This window comes from Sceloporus occidentalis, unplaced genomic scaffold, assembly GCF_023333645.1.
Source record: "Sceloporus occidentalis isolate IW3139 unplaced genomic scaffold, rSceOcc1.0.p SCAF_74, whole genome shotgun sequence".
Lineage (NCBI taxonomy): Eukaryota > Metazoa > Chordata > Lepidosauria > Squamata > Phrynosomatidae > Sceloporus > Sceloporus occidentalis.
Genome location: NW_028317054.1, coordinates 2,907,469 through 2,923,457, shown reverse-complemented (window position 1 = coordinate 2,923,457; position 15,989 = coordinate 2,907,469). Strand labels below are relative to the sequence as shown.

General features: G+C 38.3%; 1 protein-coding gene across 1 annotated transcript in view; it reads right to left on the bottom strand.

The window, feature by feature from the left end:
• LOC149285959 (integrin alpha-6-like) overlaps positions 1–6,478 on the bottom strand; it is a 33,166-nt gene extending 26,688 nt beyond the window's left edge. Inside the window, exon 1 of the mRNA XM_089494744.1 lies at positions 6,375–6,478. The gene's annotated coding sequence lies outside the window, so the exon portion shown is untranslated. The remainder of the gene's footprint in view (positions 1–6,374) is intronic.
• Between the last annotated feature and the right edge of the window lie 9,511 nt (positions 6,479–15,989).

The window sequence follows — 15,989 nt, the reverse complement described above, 5'->3', positions numbered from 1 at the left end:
ATACTATATAAACATCGATAAGAAGAACATTAACTCCATAACTAGGAACTAGAAGTACAGGCCAGAGTTTTCAAAACTTGATGGCTCACCCTGTGGATGTGCCATACAGATCAAGCACTTAAATTTAGTGGTCCCAGCAGAAGCCACATTGACCACATAATATTCTGCGTCACTGATCAGATGTAGAATTCTAGAACCTGTAGACAATCACCATGGTTTGTTATGATCTTCAAAACACAAGATATGCATGCTTCACAAATCAGTATGCTTTGTCAAACCCATCTGCCCAAATGTAAAAGCCCCTATAAAGAAAACCCAGTACATCATCTCCATTAAAAATGCATAAGGAACTAATAAATTGGTCAGTGATGCTTAAAAATGTAAAGCAAGGATGCATTTCATCAATAATGCAAAGCAGTCCATCACTTTCTTTGCATAATTAAGGAGCTCTAAACAGTAACCAGCAATCAAATTTATAACTGTAAGTAAACTGCCAGATACTTTAATAAAATCATATCTAATCTGAATACTTAAGTAAACCGGGATTGATGCCGAATGCAGATAATTCTGGAAGCCTCCAAAATCTAAAGATTTCCTAAAGTAAGGTTCTACCTGTAAAATACTACCAGCAACAGTGATAATGAGTAAACAAGCAATAACATTGTGACATTGTGTGTCTGATTACATTGACACGTTTTGTTGGTGTAGGTAAAGTGGTTGTATAGTAAAAGTTGTTTTATTGCCATAGTAATCAGTGGACTGCTTGAATCAGTAGGATCATCCTATGGCTGCCATGGTAAGGCCATAAATCTATCATTGCAACAGAGTCACTCTATATACATAACTCCCAGTTATTCAGCCTTCGATACCCAACTTCCTCTGTGATGCAACAAGCTATGTGGGACTCATTGATGTTCCTTGAGCATTGTGGACAGACATATCTGATCTTGTGAAAGGCATGTTCAAAATCAGCTGCTAATTATAAATACGTCATCAGCCTGGATGTTAAATGTTCAATATCAGTACTGAGGATCAGTAGGGGAATGAGATTTACAGGTCCTCCCGATGATTGATTACACACACACCCTCTAACGCAGGGCTTCTCAAACTGCGGCCCTCCAGCTGCTGCAGGACTACATCTCCCATACTCCTCAGCCAGCCCCTTAGCTGAAGGAGCATTATGGGAGATGTAGTCCTGCAGCAGCTGGAGGGCCGCAGTTTGCTCAATATGCGTTAGAGCAGGGGTTCTCAGTCTTGTTTCAAGGAGAGCCTTATGAGTAATTGAGCAGGACAGATGTCTTGAAAATACACTGAGAAGCAGGACAACTTAATCTCCCTTATATTCTCTGTTTTAAGTTACTATGTGATAGGACAGGCTGGACACCCCACTTAAACACCAACAGGTTTATTTATAGCAGTTATTAAGATAGGATACCCAGATTTTAACCCAATGAATGTTAGAGGCGAGTGTATGAAGTGTCCGCACTCAGACTTTTACACCTTGTTTGCTGTTATAATCAATTAATTGTTCAGCACCATTCCTTGACTGCTATGTTGTGCAGACATGCACAGGCAAGACTAGACTCTGAGACTACATACAAGAGCAAATATTTCCGAATGTGCTTTCAGCCCATGTGCCAGTGATTAGTTATTAGCAGAGAAGTCCTGGGTTCAGAGAAATAACTGTATTTTATAAATGGGCTATAGGCTTATTTATTGCATCACATGCTTTTCCATGATACCAACGCTGTCACAAATATATATATAGATGACATATTAATCATTATCCATAGCCATATCCATAGCCATCGGATACCTTTTGATATGCTCATGAATTCTCAACCATAATATGCATCTAAAAAACACAGTTGAAAGAAAACCAATACAAAAAAGAGGTTATTAGTAAAAAAAATAAAATCAGCACTGAGGAAATGCTCTTGTGGCTACATACAACCTCACAATGGGGGGCATGGGGTTACATATAATTTTAGGCCAGCGGCCACCTAATGTCGTGAGTGTGGTCAAGGGCTGGATATGCGTGCCTGCATGCTACGGTCTTTATGCTCACGTAGTGCGCCTGCATGCCGGTCATATCCTGCTGCTGGAGTGGCAGATAGGGTGTGTCTGGGGCATTAATGGCCAGCAGCCAACTGGGCATTTGCTTGGTATGCCAAATGGCCAGTCCAGGCCTGGTTACATAGGTGAAATTAGCCTAAAAGGCCACCCAAGGATGAACAAACGCATACATTCAATTACCAAACATATAAATATAAAAACCACTGCACTCCTGTCAGTCAAACACCCCATACAGAAGCAGCAAGGACGTCATTTATCTCTCCCACTCATCGCGCCTCCAAATTCTTCTGACATGGACCCATTTCATTTATGTCCACCTCAACACTCATATTTTCTTGACCCATACACTGCCATAAATATCTGACAGGATGCATATCATCTGTTCAGTTTTCCTCTAGACTTTATAAAGGAAGGTTGATGCTCTCGAAAGCCCATCCTAAAAACTAAATAGAAGTCCAACAGTAGTCCAATACCGCATACTGCAAAAATCATATTTTGCATTAATGCTGTTTATCAATAATTAAGATGCTGAAAAACAAACACTTCTGCATAGATTAATATGTTAAATGTGCCCATTTACCCCTCCAATGCCAGATAGGTGCACTGAAATAGTTGTATGGCATACTGAACTAGTGTACATTTACTGCGCATAGAGCAAACCGTATGGAATTATCAATTTCAGTGGCCAATAGAAACATAAAGTGGGGGATTTTATGTCTGAAAAAAAATGTGTAATCATATGCACTTTAATTCATGAGTGTCCCTACTGCAAATACCCCAAATGCATTCAACCCTCACCCCCTCAACCAGTGGTGAGACTCTTTAGACATCCTTTGGAAAGTTCTATTTTCTTTCAAAGAATGTATATTAAAGTGCTCATAAACTGCTTTGAGATACATTGATTTTTGGGAGGCTGTCTGGAACATTATCCATTTAACCAAATGCTATAGAAAAAAAGAAATGTGCTGTCAATGACAAATAATATAATGTCTCTGTTGATATAACAGTGGGGCAGTAAATCATTAAATGGTAGGGATAAGCGTAAATATTTTTCTAACAAGTGCTGTTTGTGAGGCATTCAACCTTGTCAAACGCAACCAGGAATTCCAAAGCTGCAAAATTTACAGCTGCCAGTCCTAAACTGGGAGGGTTGGGAATCAATGCAGGATGAAAAGCCATTAGAAATTCCAGCGCAGGGTCTGAATGAGAAGGACTCATCTAAGGAAGCTGACCGTTAATCAGTAGTAATCAGTATTTCAAGTGGTTTGAGATTTATTGCCATTGCAGGTGCCTTGAGATAATAACTATTTCAGTACTGGGAATTTTTGTAACAGATCTTATCTTAATAGTCTGACAAACTTCATAGATATAATTAAAGGGACACTCCTGCCATAATACGCACTTTTGCCCTTTGCAAATGCATGGGGGTCCGCCACAATCCACCCACAAACATTTGCCCCTTTCCTCGCCCCCTAGCTATTTGGTATGCATGAGATGTGTTTGGCCAGACGAAAATGCCTCCATTGATACAGTAGATGAACTACCATTTCATTCATATTCCAAAGATCTTTACAAGGAATTACATTCTAGGATCTTTTAAAGATCAATCAATAGCACAAAAGGACCTTCCAGGCAGGGGAAAAGCAACACTTTGAAGTGCTTACTGCTTGACGTCCAATAACAAAGCCTAAAAAACGTAACCAAGGAGAACTCAAGTACTTCCACCCAAATTTCTTCAAAAATTAAAACGAGAAACGGTTTCCAGAAATCCCATTGATTTACCCATACATTATATAGGGTTAGCCAAGCCTTTCTTGCGAGAGAGAGAATTTTAGATGTATAGCAACTTCTTTATTTATAAACATTATTTGTTTGTAGCTAAAATATACACTGTTTCAATAATACCGGATTTTAAAAAGTTTACAATTCTCCCAACAACAATCCATGCTATTTTTCATTAAAAAAAGATGGTAAAAGATTTAAACCACTGCTGTTTATTTTATGGGGGGTTTTTTTGGGGGGGGGTGTTAAATGTTACGCACCAATTGAATATTTTGTGTTTTTTCCATTCAGGACTAAGCTTGTTGAATAACAATAGACTGCCTGCTATAATCCCCGGCCAAGCCATTCAGAGACCTGACCTTTGTTGTTGCCCTGGAATTCTTTTCTAACCAATGGTGCTGTGTAGGCAAAGGCTGGAATGACTGAGATATACTCTACTGTGCAGAAAGCTAGTGACAAAGAATTCCGGCGGGGAGCGGCCAAACGTAAGGCTTCTACTTTAGCCCGTCCAAGTATTCATTAAGCAGCTAAACTGTTTGGGTTATTTTAATGGATGAAAAGAAAATACTTGCGTGGCCTTAATGAATTTGAAGAATCAATTGAAAATCCAGTTGATGTTGACCTTGAAATCCTTACGGCATTTTCGCACAATTGTACTGGTAATAGTTTTGCTGATGTCACCCAACATCCTTTATGTCATAAGAGGTGGAATTACAGCCAGTTCTCAGTAAACAGCATTTACATTCAAATACAGTGAGATAGATTGTATCTTGGGATTTGGTTAATGTGTAGGCACAAAAAGGTCACTGTTTGGAATTACTGAACTGTTAACAAAAGTTTTCCTTCAAGTGTTAGGAGGTCGGGAGACACCTAAGGATGATGAGGGTTATAGTCTGTTTTGAGCTGGAGAGCTTCAGGTTACCTAATCCAGTTCTGTAAAAATCCATATAATCACAGAAGTGAAAAGTTCCCTAATTACTGCAAAGGCTTCACCGCCACCAAAATAGACAAAAATATTTCTTGCGGCTTTCTATTTAGCAGCCTCACCTCCTTAGTCTTCCTCTGTGCGAGTGACTACAATAAAAGTCAAAATCTTTGCTACTTTGGAGCACCCTTCAGGATGATAAGAACTGAAAAAGTTATCTTTCTAGAAAACAGGCAACTTCACTCAAAAGTCTGTTCAAGCAAACAGAGAACAATGCAAACATAAATGGGCTGAATCTCAAACACATTCTAAAAGGAAAGGGATAAGGTGGTAGGCAAAGTGGGGGTTGGGTTAAGTTGCCCTCAGCTGATAGCTTAGACCACCAAAGAAGGTTACTTGTCAACAGGATGGGCAACCATATAACACCCAGACTACAACTCCCAATATACCCAGCCAGCCACCGCTGCTTAACTGCCAGAGGCTGCAAGCCTCAACAACAAACGCGAGTCCTTCAGAACCCTGAGTTGCTGTGGAAAGTCCTATACAGTTAATAATGGGGAATAAAGTCAGGAACCATGCGATTGGCAATGAATTCCCAAAAATATACTGCAGCCACCAACACCGTGGTCTGGTGGATTATAGTATTATAGTGGGTTATTGACCCTGTCACTGTGAATGCCTGAGAAGTAATGGTTTAGAGTAACACCAATAAGCAAAGTAGTTGGTTCAGTTTAATGATTTACCTGAGAAGATCAAACAATTCCGCAGTTACAAAGTCCACCAAACAGCCAGTCTTGGCAGATGTTAGCAGACAACAGCTAACAACCTAATGTATGAAGTGCCTTCATATGTCCAATCTATAGAAATGAGGTACATAGCTTCTCAACATCCCAGATCCCTTATCATAGCTCATGTTTACTCCATAGAATTATTCAAGGAGACACCATGGGTTCTGGCTACACACTGGGACAGTATGAACCCTTGCCAAGCACACTGCTGGGGTTATAAATGTTTGGATCAGAGCCCCAGGATGTCCAAGGACTTCTCCAGATCCTCCTGGGAATTTACCAACCAGCGCTCATCTTCATATAGTAAATTGTGCTTCTCAGTAGGTTCACCACCAGCCATGGTCTTTCAGGTCCAAAACCTTTTCTGATCTGTATGTAGATGCACATTTTATATAGTGTATATATCTACTTATCTAGTGATTATTCTAAATAAACAAGCAGCCTTATAAACAAATTCCCCAAACTTAATGCAAACACCAAAGAAATAAGCAACAAGTAGCACTTATCCACGGCCAGTCCTCATGAGCTGTATGGGAAATGCAGTCAGGTGTGTCTACGGTCACCTATATGTATATATACCTACAGTGCTATATATATATGGTGTGACTAACAGTGATATATATATATATGGTGTGACCTACAGTGATATCTATGGTGTGACCTACAGTGGTGTCACTGGGAGAGGTGTGTGGAACACGCAGTGAGGGTCTCGGGAATATACAGTAATGTGTATGGAATATGCATTAATGTGTGCAGAATATACACGGAGGGGTATAAGGGCACATGTACCAGATGGGACTTACAGTCGTTTATCCTCCGGTGCCAGCTGCCAGTGCAGCGCCAAAGAAAATCCGAACAAACTCCCAGGATCTCCACTTTTCCTGATGACATTTTCAGTATCCAGGTTAAAAGCCGCCACCAAGGTGCCCCATGCCACAAAGCAGAGCGACAGGTAGTTGCCAGCAGCCGCAGCCATGAGTGCCGAGTATCCACTCCCAGACGGGGACAATTGCAATCCTGTGGTGTTTCTCACGGTCCCTTTCTTTCGTCGCTCTTTTTTTTTTTGCCCCCTCCCTGTGGCCTTTCCCCCGCACCCTTCCCACTCTGCGCGCAGGCTGAATGCTACCGTTGTTCTCCGGGAGTTCGGGCTCTTTATATAAAGCGCTGCCGAGCCAGCCAGACCCCGCCCTGCTGCCCAGAATCAGTCTGCAGACCTCAGGCTCAGGTCTTCCCCAGCCTGCCCAACCCACGCCGGCAGCTTCCGGGAGCCAGAGCAGGTGCCTTGGCTCTAAGCAGCGCCGTGCAAACCGACAGGGCTTTATTCAAGTCTGTACAGTGGCAGGGAGGGGCCCCTCCAGTACCCAGGCAGGGCCAGCGCATACGGGCCGGGCTCCTATTGTAATACCTTAGTCACAGCAAGTGTGTGCCCCAGGTAACAGCATCCCGGCCTCTGCCGGGGGTACTTTTTAGGTACTTGGCAATAGTCCTTTAGATGCTGTCAGCAGCTGTTTGTAAATAATAATTATTATTAATAATAATAATAATAATAATGGGAGAATACCTGTAAAGAACTTTAAAGTAACAGAAAGCTGAGTAGGATGTGAATGATACAAAATATGGACTCTTGGTTTTAAGATCATTTTCTAGGATTTTATCCTAATTGCAGCTCCCTCCTCACCCATTGTTCTGTAAGTCACATTGTTATGTTATATACTACTTGTTATGTACTCTGTACAGCGCTTTGGAATATGATGGCGCCATATACATAAATTAATAACTATGTAAAGGGCTAATGAGGACTTTTCTTTTTTCACTGGATCAGGAATCCGCCGAGGAAGCTCATGTCATACGGATGAATAAAGAACAAGCATTAAATAACACTAATATTTAGCAAATGCATCGCTCTTGTGGAACCTCTTTGGAGAACATCTTGTAGAAGATTTGAATTCAGCTTTCCTTAGACAAAGTCTATGTTATCCTGAAGCCGTCCTGTGCTAAGGGGTGTTTTGCTCCATGTGAACCCTCATTGTTGCCCAAATACCACCCACCCCTCCAGGCCTGATCAGGGATATGCCTTCTACTATTTAGCATTACATGTGGAGAAATAAGGCTGAAGGGAGAAGGAAACATTTGATGTATGATGTGTAGAAGAAGCCATAAATGTATGTTGGACGGTATGCATCAACGTTGTTTGCAGTACAGATCCTTGAGAAGAAAAAACATTACGTCCCTTTAAGATTTTGAACCTGATCTTCCAACTCTTCCTCTGTATGGAAATATATTCAGTACTTGCTGCTGTTACTATACTGAACATATTCAATGAAAGTAGTTAATGGAAACTTACCATTTCCATGACAACGTCAGCAAATAAAGCCTACAGACCATATTTATGAGTTATAAAGCAATTCGGAGCAATCATCATAAAACCCAGTTTGAGATTTCTATCAATTGCTCCGATGTTATTGTAAACACCTCACTAGCTTCCGTTTCATTCTGATAAATACGACTCTATATGACTTTAATAATCGAAAAACCTTTACCTGCCGCGCCGTGGCATAAAGTGGGAATTAATTCTCGTCTTCCAAGCTTGCATTCCTTGGTGTGGTCAAATATCCTCGAGGAACTAACAGCAGAGACTGAATATGATTTTTGCCAATCTTACTGATTCTTTATGAATTTGCTTTCTACAAACTCATAACATTCTAATCATGGCTTTTAGTGTGCATTAAAGTGGCGCTTATGGCGCCTTATTTGTGGGATTTTGCCAAACCATATTTAATTTTAACCCAGGTTTCAGTAAGTTTATATTTAAAATGGATATACAATTAAATAACATTTTATTTTGTACCTCCTTAGTTTACATTTATTTTAATATATAGCTATGTTTGCATTTTAGCCAGTTTCTAATACCACCCTGCAGTATGGATGATGTCATGCCTGGGAAGCAATAGAGTTGACAATGTTTCATTCTATTGATCTCTAAGTGTTAAATAATGACCTTGGGTTCATTTTATCACAAGGAAGAAGAAAGGTAATCATCCAAAAGAAAAATGAGCCAATACATTCAGGGCAATATTTGATCTGATGGGGTCTTGGGTTTTGGTACTTGCCATGTCAAGGAATAAAAATCTGAATGATTAAAACTTATTGTAAATGTATGTTTTATGGTTATCTCTTTATGAAACGTATATTTAGTTCTACATAGGCCAGTCAAAACTGCCACCCACACCATGGAAGGGTAACTAATTAATTGAGGTTCATTAACGTGGCATAGAATAGGTAAAAGGGCAGCTCTTTGCCCCTGAATTGGTTTGAGCTCCAGGCTTTTGCATTCTTAGCCAGTGGAAATATATCACATATGCTGTTCAGCAAATAATAATCAATTAAACTAAAAAACGATACTTGACAACAAGCTAGAGGTGACGTAGCTAAGCAGCTCTGCAGCTCTTAAAAACGTGATGCTTCCTGTTTCTTAAAAACATAACTTCCAAATTCTGTATTAATGAATCCTTGTATTTGCAGGATCTCATAAGTTTATGGCGAACAAGAAAAAAAAAATGTATTTATCTTCTGTTCAATCCAATATGAGCCAAGCTGGCAGTGATTATACAGTAATGTCATTGCATAAGTCAAGTGAACCACGTATTGAGAATAGTGTAATTATGTTAAGGACCATTCACACACTGTTCACTATTGACACTTGTGTGCTATTAAAAGAGCTTTAGTACTCTTGCCTGAAACAGTTTACCTTTCTTAAATATTTGGTTGCTGTTAGCTACAGGAATGTGAAAAGTGAATGACACATTCATGTGATATAACACTTAGGGGGATGCTTAGGAGGAACTTCTGTGTAGACGTTCTAAGTCTTACCTGGGACCTCTTAGGAGATATATATATATATATATATATATATATATATATATTAACAAACAGCTATAATGTTGAGTGTTCAGCTAGCCTGCGTGATTATGCAGTGAACGGTAAATACATATTTTTGAAATTTATTATTCCCAGAATGAGAACCCATATAAAACTTTTAATGCCTATAATCTAATGTACTATAATCTGCCCTTGAATATAAAGTTTCCTGTAAACATAAATGTCTATAGACTACATAATGGCAGTGCTGTGCATTTCTCTGCAATTGACTCAGAGGGTGACTGGCAAGAGGGGCAGGGAGGTTGTTATCCCCCCGTACCTTTTTGATTTAAAGACTTTGGGAAATATTTTTTTGCTGTTAATTGTATGAATATATATATATATATATATATATATATATATATATATATATATCATAAATGTAACCAGGATCCAGGGTTAGTATGGAGGAAGTGGGTTAGCTTCCAAACTTGCTTTGGGCCATCATGTTCACTGCCCATTGTCTGCCTTACACCCTAGGCTGGTTTTTGCCAGTCCTCCCATACAGATTTAAAGCTGCAGAAACATTTATTTACTAGGTATGGCGTGCAAGAAAGACAGATACATAAAGTCCCTCTTCTGGAATCCTTGATTTCCCCCATCTCCTTAACTTTTTACCTTCCGTGAGTCACACCAGGGGCTGTCCATGTGATAGATATCAGTATGGTCTACACCATAATTGTCCAAATAAGTGGGGTTCCACACTACAAAGCATGGTGTTGAATTTCCAAACCCTAAAAGACATTGTGTGTTATACAGTTGAGGGTCGTACAAAAACCTCAAAGACTAATTTCAACTGGATCAGCCCGTTGTGGATTGTTTAATTATTATTATTGATTATATGTTGATTATTTATCAAGTTTTTTATTTACATTTTTTTTATTTAAAAGTAAACTGTGTTTTGCCCAGCGTGCTCATAAAAAGCTCACATGGGGAAGGTGTTTGAACTTTATATATGACTTTTTTTTTTTACTAACTAGTTTATTATGTTCTATTCCTATTTACGTTGTGTTTAACTGGTCTCAGTTGATTCCAGTTGCTAGTAACCATAGGTAATTTATATGTTTATAATTACATTGCAACAAATTCTCCAAAATAGAATGAAAATGGCAGAAAAATAAGACAGAGTGCAGCTGTAGTCAGCAAACTGTCTCCTTGTGGGAGTTAAAGGCCCCCAGAATGCCATTTCTTTAGAGCAAGTGAATAACAAGCGCTATTAAAAGGTCTGCAAAGGTCTGTAAAATTTAACACTAAGTGGCTTGAAAGAAAAAATGTGTGAAGAGTGATTTTCACGTAGGATTACAAAGAAAAGAAACATTAGCTTTTCTCAACTTTGTAACAATTGAGTATTAGTTCTTCACAGTCTTGTACATGATACAAACTCAGCCTGAAAATAATAAAATATTAATGGTTAAAAAGAGACAATTTCTTTTTTTAAATGTAATGCTCGTCACATTATTAACAATATATATATTTTAAAAAAAAATAGCCAAGCAGACTAACAAAAAACATTTATACATAAATCACACTCATGAATAAAGTATGTTATGCTATATTTCCTCCTGAAGCTGACTTTCTATGTAAATGAAAATGTTTCTGAAGAACCATAGAAGGTGATGGAACCTTTGTTATTCTCAATATCATGTTTGTTATTGGGGACTAAATGTCTTAATATAAGACATATTTTGCTCTGACTCTGTAGAAGCCCTCTTCTATCATACATTGAAATCAATTTGAGCCAATATTTCATAAGAAGCCTTGTTTCCAATTTTTAGCAATACATAGCTTGGAGCCCATTAAATGTGGATCATAAGCCATTTACGTTACCAACTGCATTTTGGGGAAATCTAAGTGAAACGAGAAAATTAAATGTGTGCAAAGTGATTATAGGATTACAAAGCAAAGAAATATTATCTTTTCTCAACTTTGTAACTAGTGAGTATTAGTTCTTCTTGAATACTTCTTCCAACTTCAATACTCCTCACAGATTACAAAACTAAAAAATAATATAATTTATGTAAAATGTCATGAGCAGCTGATACAATACAATGCAAGTTCTACTTGTGATGTTGATAGTAGAATAAATTAGGGATAAAATTTACCATTATAGTGCCATTTTGAAATTGGACTATGGCAGATGTTGTTTACGATATATAAACTCCATGGCTGTTTATCATTTTAATTTATTAGATTTTAATTTTCATTAGATTTCGGTTGGTAAGACTGTACTTGGTATTTTGTTCTTGGAAAGGTGTCTCTGCCTCACCTAGACATACAGACAGATAAAGAGGTATAAGAAGATTGCTTGGCATGGCACCCAGATTTTATTAAATGGAAGGAAAAGTGCGTGCTACGGTCTGGACCGATAATCCATATTTAGAAAGGCAGGAGGAAACCCACAAATATATTGGCCTCTGTAGAAGTTGCCCTTTCCACCAACTGGTTATTACTGTATCCAGTGACATACAATGTCTGTTTCAAAAGTTGATATTAACACATGTACAAAATTTGGGCAATTAACATTTCAAAATCAGTGTCCGCAAGTCAGACATAAGTAATTGACTAAGAGGAACATTTCACAGGTATGACTGTTCTGAGCCAACACCCAGATATTTTGTGGTTTGCCTTTACTTGCTGCTGTCTCAGAGGTTTGGCCTCAGGTAGTACATGTATGATGTTATTTTCTGGATTTACAGGACATGTTGTTCCAATACAATATAATGTGGCATATTAGACCATTGGCAGGCAATTTTGCAGGCAATGACCCTTAAAATTCAACACATGCATTTGAAACTGCTTTCTTCTGGGGGGAAAAACACTGTTTTCTTGATGAGTATACCAAAAACCATTATTAGTAGTGAGCCAGAAGAAAAAAAAGTATATTACATGTACATTAATTACAAAATTCTTTACAATTAAAGTTAAAATAACTTAAAAATAGAAAAGTATGGTGAGACATGTCCTTTAACCAATGTTTGGCTTCCCTTTACCATGACACTTAACACCATGTGGCATCAGCTACTGAGACCATCCTGTTGTAATTTTACATAGGGAAATAATAAGAAGAAAATAATTCTACATGTAAGAGCACCACAAGCCCACTACACAGGATAGAACACATACATTTCCATCTGAAGAGAACATATAACATTTGAGCTTCTCTCAAAGTCTACCTTCTTAGGACAACCATTGGTATTCTGATTCTACTCAACTGCAGCTCGATAAGCACGCAAGCAACATCAGCTGTTGTATGTAACATTTATTTTGCAAGTTTTAATTACAGATGCTTGTATATTAGCAAACCTGACAGATCCATACTGGCCACACTAAAAAAATGGTGGGCCAGTGCCTAGTAAGCCCTTTCACCTACCATCAAGGCCAGTCAGACGGCTGATGTAATAATATAGTGTGTGGCGGCACGCTTCATACACACTAACACAATTAATAGCAACTCTAGGCTTAAGTTTAGAGCAGCTTATATTTTCTTTCCACTCCTGTTTTGTGTAGTAAAATTATTGTGTGCCCTACATTATATAAAAAATATGATACTATTAGTATTATATTAACATGAACACAATGTGACATCATAAAGGAATGTAGAGAGCTTTATTTCACACTAATTGTGTTTTATTTATTAATGTTTGGGTGCCAGAAAAGAGGTCGACAAGCACCGTAATCTGGCCTTGGCTACACTGGTCCTCTGGAGCTCTCCTCTCCTGCTCTTTATAAGAGGCGGAAGAGGGCGTGGCTGACATAAAGGACGTCAGGGTTAACCCCAAATATACTGGGCAGAGAGGGGGCAGGTCCTGGGTGGGACCTGGATTGGGATTGGTTGTGCCCTTACATTGTCGCCCTGGTCTAGTGATAAAACATGCAGAATAAGAGGCCTGATAATCAGTTGTGACATCAGAAGTCTCGAAGGCTCCGGTATGATGAAATGGGAGCAATCTTAAGGCATATTGTTAAATTTAAAACAACTGCTAAAGAACCCCACAGAATACTGCTGCTGATTTAACATTTTTTTAGATTTATAAATATATATAATACATACAAAGATAAGCTGCACATGCTAACGACACTAAACGCGCCTGCTATAAAGGAAAGGATGTGATGTCTTTCACGTTTAACTTTTGCCAACTGCAGTCTCTCAAAGACGCTATTATATTGCTTGCTTTGTTTAGGAGGCATTACTTGAAATTAGAGACAGACTACAGATGACTCACTGATTATTTGTTGAGCCCTGACATATCTCTAGTGGAGCTTGGTAATCTTTCTTAGTAGATGGGTAACGTAATGAATTTAGTTCTGTCCTTTAGCTCTCAGCCTCTAAAAGGAATTCTTTAACTCATAATAGTGTGACTTTAAAAAAACCCTTTTAAGCTATTATCTTAATTTAATAAGTATGCAGAGGAGTCTCCCACGGTCACAATAGATGCCTGTACAGAGATGTTATAACAAGTGCCATTTCATGTTACTGATGTACTTTAAAAGCAAGTTAAAAGTATATACTGATCTGGGAATTCTATACGTATATACTTATTTACAACTAGCGCCACTACTCACATTGCATGTCATCTGGTATATTGTGCTGAAACCTTCATAAAAAGTATTCCTCCTTCCTAAATCTGATCCCAATACATTTCATTCAATCCCTTGCACGCATTGCTTTGTATGATCTGCAAATTCCTGCCATCATAATGTGACGAGAGTTCATTTGCATGCGCGGGCTGTTCTGCTCTGACTTTGTATAATTCTCTTTCTCAAACAGTCCAGAAAGACACCACAATGGAGGTATTTCAAAAGATACTCAAGACCCATCTTTTCACAGAACACTTTCAGTAACATGCAAGAATTAGAGCATTTGTCTATGAATTCACTTCTATGAATCAGACGCATCTGTCCACCCACCTATCCATTCACACACCCATCTATAAAAATGGACAATCTTTTTACTTGTGGTTAATTTTTGTAATTAGGACTCCTTGTAGCCACTCAAGTATCCAGGATTCCTTAATCCATTCTATATTGTTCGCCAATACAAACAGCTATAATTGTTGTTAATTTTCTCTCATTCATTCATTTGCGCCTATACCCTGCCCATGTATTTTTTTAAATGGATGAGTGTGTCTGTGTAATTAGGCTTATTTGATGTGAATATTACCCCGTATATACCCAATCATTAAAGCATTGCTCAACAGAAGAAACGTAATTTAGCATTTTTGTAATGCAGAATTGGTGACTTTTCTACTATATGCACTTGAGTTTATTTTACTTAATTGAGTAAATAAACAATTCATTGAGAAAGCTCCACGAGTAAAAGACTAATACATGGATCTTACAGAATAACATTAATAACGTATGTTAAAGATATTTCTAAAGTCTTTGCTAACCAAGTGTGGAATATGCCTTACAGGTGATGGAACTTGTTACCAGTTCCATATTGTTCATACTTTTCTAGTGATATTTGTAGTAATCTCTATGATCACCCAACGAAGCCCGAAACTTGCTTTGATGATGCTATTAAAAGTATTAGAGATCTCTAATAGCAGCATGGAAGCCAAGTCATTTTTTAAGGGTTAGATAAGGAGGATGGATGATTCAGCTGTGTATACTTGATAAGGAATATAAACAATACATCCAAAAATCTCTATAAGGAATAAGGAAGCAGTTGTTTCCTTTTAATAACTTACCATTTGTGACCAAACCCATTACAAATGTTGAGAACTTTGCTCGGCAGCAATATTATGCAGAAGGTCACCGTAGATGCAAAAAATGTTGAATGGAATGGAAACATTGATATTCTTTTAATATAATATTAATCTATAGCCCATGATAGAACCATTTAGGATCGTTCTGTGAATATGTCTCAGATTTTGACAGCATGACTTTAGTGTTTGATTTTTACATAGGATGCGCTGTTTTTCTTGGCTAAAAAGAAGAATTTACCGCTCACTCGCTTCCAGTTTTATCTTATGCCACCACTATCTTCAGAGGATATATTTCTCCATCCTGCTCAATACTGAACGTCAAAAATAAATAATACAAAATAATATTTTTGAAACTCTTAAAAAAACACCAGTTATAGGTTGTTTCTAATGGTACGTTATATAATGAGAAACTGTATTTTATGCTAGAGTGGGTGATTGTATAGCTTGGAACCTGGTTCCTGGGTCACTCAGTAATAATTAGCCTTTGAAACTGGATACTACTCCAGGAACAGCAACTCTCCCTCTGTGTGTTTCCCATGATCTATGCTGTGGGAACCTTTCATGAAAAACATGTCTGCACCCTTAAAAATGCAGAATCCCCTCATATACATTTGCTCCTTTCCCCATTGCCAGTTACTTTCAGTTCAGGGCACTTGATATAGATACTTCCAATAGGCTTAAGGCCTAATGAGACTGCTGCTGAGCATGCGTGGAAAGCGCTTCCATTGATTGCAACAGAAGTGCTTTTCTGCCACTGATTGGCTGCTTCAAGCAGCCAATCAGTGGTGAAAA